Source organism: Saccostrea cucullata, unplaced genomic scaffold, assembly GCF_032062105.1.
Source record: "Saccostrea cucullata isolate Sc308-1 unplaced genomic scaffold, CSIRO_AGI_Scuc_v1 ctg7311, whole genome shotgun sequence".
Classification (NCBI taxonomy): Eukaryota; Metazoa; Mollusca; class Bivalvia; order Ostreida; family Ostreidae; genus Saccostrea; species Saccostrea cuccullata.
The window spans coordinates 2977-11845 of NW_026927633.1; the positions used below are offsets into that span (position 1 = coordinate 2977).

Consider the following 8869-nt stretch of genomic DNA (forward strand, 5'->3'; position numbering starts at 1 on the left):
ACGAAGGGTAAGTTGGATTTCGATAGCCTCTGGAAAGTTGTTTTCGCAGTTTATTTTGTCCAAATGGTAAGATTTGATATCGAAAGTATATTGCAAATGGCAGATTTTATAGGAGTCTTGTTATTATACAATCATGCCATTCTTTCAATAACAGCCTTTCAGGGACCATTCACGTCCAACTTACCCTTCATTGATAGTTTAAATATATTAATTTTGCAATGATGACTGCAAAAGTATTGAATTAAACAGCTATGTTTTTTTAATTATGCACATTTTTGTTATTTTTTTGATAAATATATTGTATTCTTAAATATTTGTTTTCAAGTTATACATTCTATCTGTAAAACAATGATATTTTTATAAACTATAATTTTTTTTAATTTTATACCTTGCATTGTTTTGGAGCTATTGTAAAAATAATTTTTTGGACATGTTGAACCTTGATGAAACCCTAAACACATATTATTCATATGAATCAAATAAAAAAAAATGATTAGATGTTGCTTCTCTATATTACCGTGCGGATTTCTTATTTGTAGAATATATTAAATTATGAAATGATTCCCTTCATAATAGTAAATATTTTTCGACACATGAAAAAAAAATACGAACAGTCGAACAAACAACACATTGACTTTTTTCTTCAATAATTCATAATTTACATAAACTGCTAAAGGGGAAAAGAAATCAATATTATGATCATTTTTATGATCGTTTCAACAGTTTAATCACCAAATTGAATATGCAACACGAGTGACGTTCATTTCTTAACCATCATATCTTGAGAAACATACATAACTTGATGAAGGAAAGTGATTTTAGACGAAGATCACACTCAACTGTGAGAAATACGTTGAAGGGGCATTTCAACACCCCACCACCCTTCCACGCTCACACAAAAACACAACTGTTTCATGTGAAGTTTATTATAATCCAATTACATGTACCTATCCTAGAAAAAGAAATTGTTTCCTATAACGCTTTATTATGATTATTTGCTGATCATGGCTGCTCATAACACATAAGCGTTAACGACAAAACTACCACGACCACCTCCTCCGTTCTAATAATTGTTGGTGTTATTTAAAAGATTATAATTAACTCGGACATTGAAAATGAATTACTGCGCAGTATATTGTTATATATAATGAAATGCTCATTATATATACGAATTCTCCATCATTAAATCAATATATTTCCTTGAAATTGTCAATTTTAAGAGATAATTAGGTCCTGTTTTTAATCAAAATCAATTAGAAAAAATACTTTATGAGAATTAATGATTTATTATTATTATTATTTTGGCATATTTTTTGTTTATCAATGAAGTGTAAGCTTATTTGTGGTCCCAGAATTGCATTTTATACTGGGACAGGAAAAAAAGAGCATTGTTTATTTAATTAATTGAAAGTATATAAAATACTTTGGCAGTTCACAAACGTTGACAAATGTATCTAAATAAGGATTATTTCAAAAAAAAAAAAAAAAAATCTCCTATTATTCAAACACAACCTGACATTTAAATCTATTTTTTTTATTGTCCAAATCACGTATAATTAGTGATTTCATCATTTTTTTAAACCTTGCCCTGAATATGTGTTTTACATTATAATTATCTTTAAATTGATCTGCATATTTCATTTTCAAATTCTGAAAATCCTTGATAGCTATATCTGAAAAAATTGCTGCAATTCAAATTGAACAGGATTTTTAAGTATTTAAGGCAGCAAACAAATCTAAATGTAAACAAATTAAAATACCTATGCATTATCTACTAAAAACAATTTTGGGAATAAGCATTGAATTTTTTGATATTTTAAAAATGCATCTAAATTACAGTTTTATTTCAATTCTACCAGTTAACGCTATAATTTTTTATAGATATAATATGGTGACATACTTACATGTGCGGAAGCGTCAAGGGATCTACGCTTGTTGTGTTTCAATTTTGCATTGTGTTTTATCATCTAATCAACATATTAAGTGTATTAACTCCTTTTTCTATACATAATTTGAATTGTATTAAGACTTAAATATTGTATTGATTTTCAGACACTAGTATTAATGGAAAGGAGATATTTAATCATATCAATATAGAATAATAAATATTTAGTTATATCGATATAAATGTATGTTTGTTAGAAAGAAGTCAGAATATAGTTTTTTTAAAATAACTTTGGGCAGGAGGGAATTCCAATGAATATTCACTTCTATTTTTGTAAAAGTGAAATGGAGAGACATCAAAATCTTATGCATAAAAAGACGAAAACACTTGCTGTGGCCTACAACTCAATATTTAGATATATCAACGACGTATTGTCAATTAACAATGGTAATTTCCATTCCTATGTTGATTCTACATGTATATATCCTGGAGTGCTTGAGATAAAAGACACTATAGAGTCTGTCATATCTGTTTCATACTTGGATATTTTACTTGAAAAAAAAATGTTAACGGTAATCTAACGACCAAGCTCTATGATAAACGTGATGACTTTAATTTTTCTGTTGTCAACTATCCTTATTTATGCAGCATTATCAAAGACAATAATGAGTTATCCTACCCAGACCCCCACAATTCAATACACAAGACCAATTGCTTGCATTTGTAGCATTACTTATGAATTTCTAGAATTAAAAACACATTTTTTAAGTTTATAGTTTATTGTATGGCATATATTGGCCACAGTGGTCAGATAAATGAATTTACAACATCAACTTTAGGATCGCCAGACAACAGGGCTCACCCTCTACAACAACATATTATGTGTCGTCCGAAATGGCAAGTAGCATGCTGGGTTGATCACAATCATGCTATCGACACATCAACATATCATTTAATATACAACTCTTTACTTTAAACTGTCTATATGAAAAAATTACTAAATCAACTAAATCAACATCAACGTATCAACAGTCAACATCATATATCTACATCCAGCTTGAAGGTGACGATATGGCTTCACACTGCTTCGCATTGACCTTTCAAATTAACCACTGTGACGAGATGAAAGTCCAAGGATTCCTGTCACTGAAGACACTTCCTGGTATCCAGATGTAGGTCCAAGGATTCCTGTCCCTGTAGACATTTCCTAGTATCCAGATGTAGGTATAAGGATTCCTGTCTCTGTAGCCAGTTCCTGGTATCTGGAAGTATAAAACTTAAACGGCAGAAACAGTATACGAGTCAAAGTAATTATGTGGGGGTTGGGATGGGAGGGTATTTTTCACTCTAATTTCTAAACCATCCACTGGTTACAGGCCTTGATTGAAAAAGGAAGTGGGGATGCTGTAAATTCAGAGTGATGCGCGAGATGCATATAAAATCCCGGTCCAAATTTCCGGATTACACAACAGACTGATCTACACAATTATCAACAACACAATCCAATTTTAAATCTACACAATACATAAATCCAAATTAATATTAGTTTAATGTTAATTATAAAGAGGAGAGCTTTGATAACGGCACATATTTACAGACAAGCTGAAATATGTGCAATTATCAAAGACAATAATGACTTATCCTACCCAGTCCCCCGCAATTCAATACACAAGACCAATTGCTTGCATTTGTAGAATTACTTATGAATTTCTAGAATTAAAAACACATTTTTTAAGTTTATAGTTTATTGTATGGCATATATTGGCCACAGTGGTCAGATAAATGAATTTACAACATCAACTTTGGGGTCGCCAGACAACAGGGCTCACCCCCTACAACAACATATTATGTGTCGTCCGAAATGGCAAGTAGCATGCTGGGTTGATCACAATCATGCTATCGACACATCAACATATCATTTAATATACAACTCTTTACTTTAAACTGTATGTCTATATGAAAAAATTACTAAATCAACTAAATCAACATCAACGTATCAACAGTCAACATCATATATCTACATCCAGCTTGAAGGTGACGATATGGCCACATGGGCACACCTGATGAATGTGTGCCTTTGCAGACATACAATCAGGTTGCCCACCGCCACATGGTGGGGGTAGGAACCTTCAAGATGACCACTGTGCCTCTGCCAAAAACTTAGATAATTATTTACAAGGAAATTCTTTGCTTTTACTCCCACTGGCAAAATACTCCAGGGCCCCTTGAATGTTGTTGAGGAAAATGTAATTCCCTAACTCTGACAAATGAAATCCGTCTGAGTGATACAATTGTACAGGTTTACCTACAAATTGGGAATGCATGATAATTCTCCCCTCATATTGAAATACCTGTTTTGCTGCCCATCTGTTTAGCCTATACCTTGCCTGCTCCATTGCTCTAATATTACCCGAGTGTCTCCATGAAATGCGGGGGAGGAGAAAAGACCAAACGAGAGTAGTGTTGGTGAAGATACTTGACAGTAATTAGATGTCCCACTTAATTCTGTACAATAATCTTGACAATTTAATTTGACCCAGATCATTGGCCCCATACTGAATCAGTAAATATCTTGGAGGATCCTCTAATGTTGCCAAGTATCTAACCTTCTGAACTAGGTCAATAAATTTTAAACCCCCGTACCCTTGCCTCCAAATATCTACCCCTCTTTGGTTCAGCCCAAGGCTCCATCCCCCCGGTCTTAATCTTGCTGCTATGGATGCCCTTTTTATAATTGATGAGCCAACAATCCAAACTGTAATTCTGCCTGGTTTTGGGAACCCTGTAATATTAATTAACAAATGCATGCCAGTTAGATTAAATGTGCTAATTATGATAAAGGAGATGTTCGACTAAGTGGAGATCTTATATAAGTCTGGAAGGCTTTTGTTGCAGCCCCTATCCTAAAAGAATGAGACTTGTAATACTTGCTCTCTAGTCCAATAGCTACAATGACTTTATCTAAAACTGCTGAAAATTGATATCTTGTAAGTGGCTTTCCTCCAAAATGACAAAACAAGGGGCCCGGAAAGTTTGGCCTTACTTCCAAAAACTTAGCCATTGCCTGCACTGGACAAATAATTGAACTATGATTATTTACCACTACTTTTACCCCTTTTCCCAACTGATCAGTTTTAGGGCACCTTATACACAATGTCAGTTGATTATTTTGTATGTTCACATCACCAATTCCCAAAATGGTTTGAGAGTTGTTGCCCTTAGATATAGCTAATTCTCCCAACCTCAGAAAGGCAAAAAATGCTAATGTATATGCTGCTGTGAATAATTTAGCTCCATAAAAACTTGAGCACACGCTGCTCAATGCCCCCGTTAATCTAGCCAAAATTTTTTCTGTAATTGGCAACCTTGTATCAACCCTAGAATTGAGACGCTTGAAACCCTTCAACACTTTAGACACAATAAACCTATTAGTTGAGTCTTCGAATCCATTTATCTTGCATTCATAGCCAATAGCCCCTACATAGGCTCTGGCCGTAGACTCTGCATAGCCATTGAGTGATAGGTAAGCGATAAAGTTAACTACTAGCTCCACAGGAGGAGGCCAGATAATTTTTTCATTTGACATATTTCTAAACTTGTGGAATGCTATGATCCCTGTTTTATAGGTTGCTGTAGTATTGTAGGAATTGGATGCAATCAATAGTCGAGAAACTTCCCCCTGGACATCAGACTGTGAAATTTGGATGGAATGGGATCTGGGACCTGGTTTGCTGTTGGAGCAAGTTGTCGGAATCTTCCCCACTGTTTACGAGAAAGAGCATCTGCTATACCATTATCAATGCCAGAAATATGTTTGGCTTTAAATATAATATTATATTGCATAAGCATCAAAACTAGCTTCCTTATTAAAAACATAATTCGCGGAGACCTTGATGACTGAGTGTTCAGGATGCTTACCAAGGCAATATTATCTGTATGAAATTGAACCTTATGACAGCTAAGTTCCTCCCCCCAAATCATAACTGACAACACTATAGGGGCTAACTCAAGAAATGTTATATCCCTGATGATATCATGATTCTCCCATTCTAAAGGCCATTCATAATAAACCCACCTTCCTTTAAAGTAGCACCCACAACCAAAACCAATAGCTCCTGCACTGTCTGTGTAGAGCTGTATTGCTCTTGAATTCACCCATTCTGAACATGGGAAGAAAGCTACTCCATTAAAATGGTCTAAAAATTTAACCCACATTAACATATCCTCTTTCAATGCCCTAGTGATTCTAATGTGACTATTGGGACGGGAAATGCCAATCATAGAATCATAAAATCTTCTGTTGAATGCCCTACTACCCCTGATAGCCTTAGAAAAGAAATTGAGCTTTCCGACTAATGATTCCATTTCTTTCAACTTAACCTTTGACCTTTCCATTAAAATACCAAGCAGACCTTTGAGTTCCTGTATTTTGTCCCTTGGGATTCTTACAATTTTAAGAACCGTGTCTATTTCCAACCCTAAAAACACTAAACAAGTAACAGGTCCTTGCGTTTTATCTACTGCTAAAGGAACGCCAAAATCTTTGCACACAGCCTGGAATAGTGTCATTAATTGCAAACATTCACCTGATCCCCTACTCCCTGCAAAGATAAAATCATCTAAATAGTGCTCTACTGTATGTAAACCAGATTTATTTGTTATAACCCACTGCAAAAATGTTGAAAACTTTTCAAAAATTGAACAAGAAATGGAACATCCCATGGGTAAGCACTTGTCAAAATAGTATTGATCCTTAAATCTAAATCCTTACAGATCAAAGTCCCCAGGGTATATTGGGAGTAACCTAAATGCACTTTTAATGTCGACCTTTCCTAACTCAGGACCGGGTCCTAACTGACTTATCATATCGACTACTGTATCAAAAGCTGTATATTTAACACTGCACTGTTCTGGGTCAATAAATGAGTTAATGCCAAGTGATGGAGGGTATGATAGATGTGTAATCATCCTCCAACCACCACTTGACTTTGGAACTAGACCAATTGGAGAAATGTGCATATTAGGTATAGGTGGGTGTGAAAATGGGCCCAACACCCTTCCCTCCTGTACCTCTTTAACAATTTTTTCTTGCAACTGATAAGGGAATTGCCTAGCCGAAAGCAAATTCTCAGATAAAATAAACATTCTTGGACCTGTATAATTTAACTTAAACCCATAAGTGAATCCTTGTAATATTTCATTTGCGACATTCCTTACTGGATATTGGTGCAAAAAAGGTGCCAATGCAGAAACCCTAATTGGTGTTGAACCTATTTCCCATAAATTTGGGACCTGAGAATCGAGGGCGTCTAAGGTTAAGCTGGGGGTTGGATGCTCCGTTAAATCGACTGGATTGCTGGACCCCTGGCCGGAAGGCCTGTCTTGGGCTGAAATAAGAAGCTTGCCTGTTAACTACATTTACAGAGAAAGGACAATTTACCATGGCATGATCTTGACCACACTTAATACAAATGTGCATGTACGAGCATGGTTTCCTCACACAAAACCCCTGAAAATTAAATGCGTAACATTTATTTGCCCCTAAAGTTCCTGAAGGTGATACGGTTTGCCCCCCAGACATATACATGACCCACAATTCTGTATCTACACCTGACCATGATTTGCTGGGATCCATAGCCAACTTTAGGCGGAACTGCTCGTCATAAAGTTTCCACCCAGAGGACCTACCCGCCCTGGCACGTACGTCGTGCATGTATTTTAGTAAATCCTGATATTTACCTGTATGGACAGATGTATATATGCTCAAATAAATTAGAAAGGCATCCGTCCATTTCTCAATTGTTGTGATTTTTTGAGTATTCTTGGGTTTGCTTTGCATTTGGCCATCATTACCCAATACAAAAATTCGCTCACTAGCTGAGTCTTCAATATTTGAATTTCTTAATAATAGTGACAAATCAACATATTTGCCTTCAATAATTTTTTGTCTGATAGTCTCGTTTACATTATGGCCCAATGAAAACTGAATTGAATTTAATGGTGTGGGGATTGAACCCCCATTTTACGACAGAAAATTATTTGTACCTGCTGATTGGTCACTTAAATTTTGGGTCCCCATTCCGTCGCACGTGGGCGCTTGTTGTGTCGCCAGTGGCAATGATCCTGTCGCAGATTCCCCCGGATCCAGAACCTGGGGCTGGGCCTCTCCTCCGACCTGTTTTTTGCTCTTCTCTCCTCTGCGTCTTGTCCTTATGGGCGGCATGCTTACAAATTTATTACAGTTAGGTTTGTTATGCATAAACACAGAATAATGGCGATACCGACACACTACAGGATGCTGCACGCTGCCCTACAAAAATCTCCAAATATCCAAAAAATATGCAGCCATCGGAAGCGCTCCAGGTCTAAGATGTCTTGTAATACCGTTGATTCGACTAATTTTAAAAATCGAATTGAGTTTTTTCGATTAATTAACAGTTATTTTTTAAATTATTTTTCATTCTTATTTCTAAACCATCCACTGGTTACAGGCCTTGATTGAAAAAGGAAGTGGGAATGCTGTAAATTCAGAGTGATGCGCGAGATGCATATAAAATCCCGGTCCAAATTTCCGGATTACACAACAGACTGATCTACACAATTATCAACAACACAATCCAATTTTAAATCTACACAATACATAAATCCAAATTAATATTAGTTTAATGCTAATTATAAAGAGGAGAGCTTTGATAACGGCACATATTTACAGACAAGCTGAAATATGTGCAAATATATCTTCATCAAATATGGAGTTTATATATTATATTTCGATTGATTTGATACACTAGAGCATGCTCTACGTACGTACAATTTCTAAAACGAGGCAAATTATTGACGACAAACAAGTTGATATAACAAGAATATCAGCAGTCTCGTTTAAAGTCATAATTCGTAAGTTCTATGGTCGATACAATGACCTTGTCAGCAAATACAATTTCTCATTGAGTCAAATGCTGACTGACGTTTTTCATACAAATTGTT

At 35.3% G+C, this 8869-nt stretch overlaps 1 pseudogene; it reads right to left on the minus strand.

Annotated features, from left to right (window-relative positions):
- Positions 1-2564: 2564 nt before the first annotated feature.
- On the minus strand, positions 2565-8615 carry LOC134275059 (uncharacterized; annotated as a pseudogene).
- Between the last annotated feature and the right edge of the window lie 254 nt (positions 8616-8869).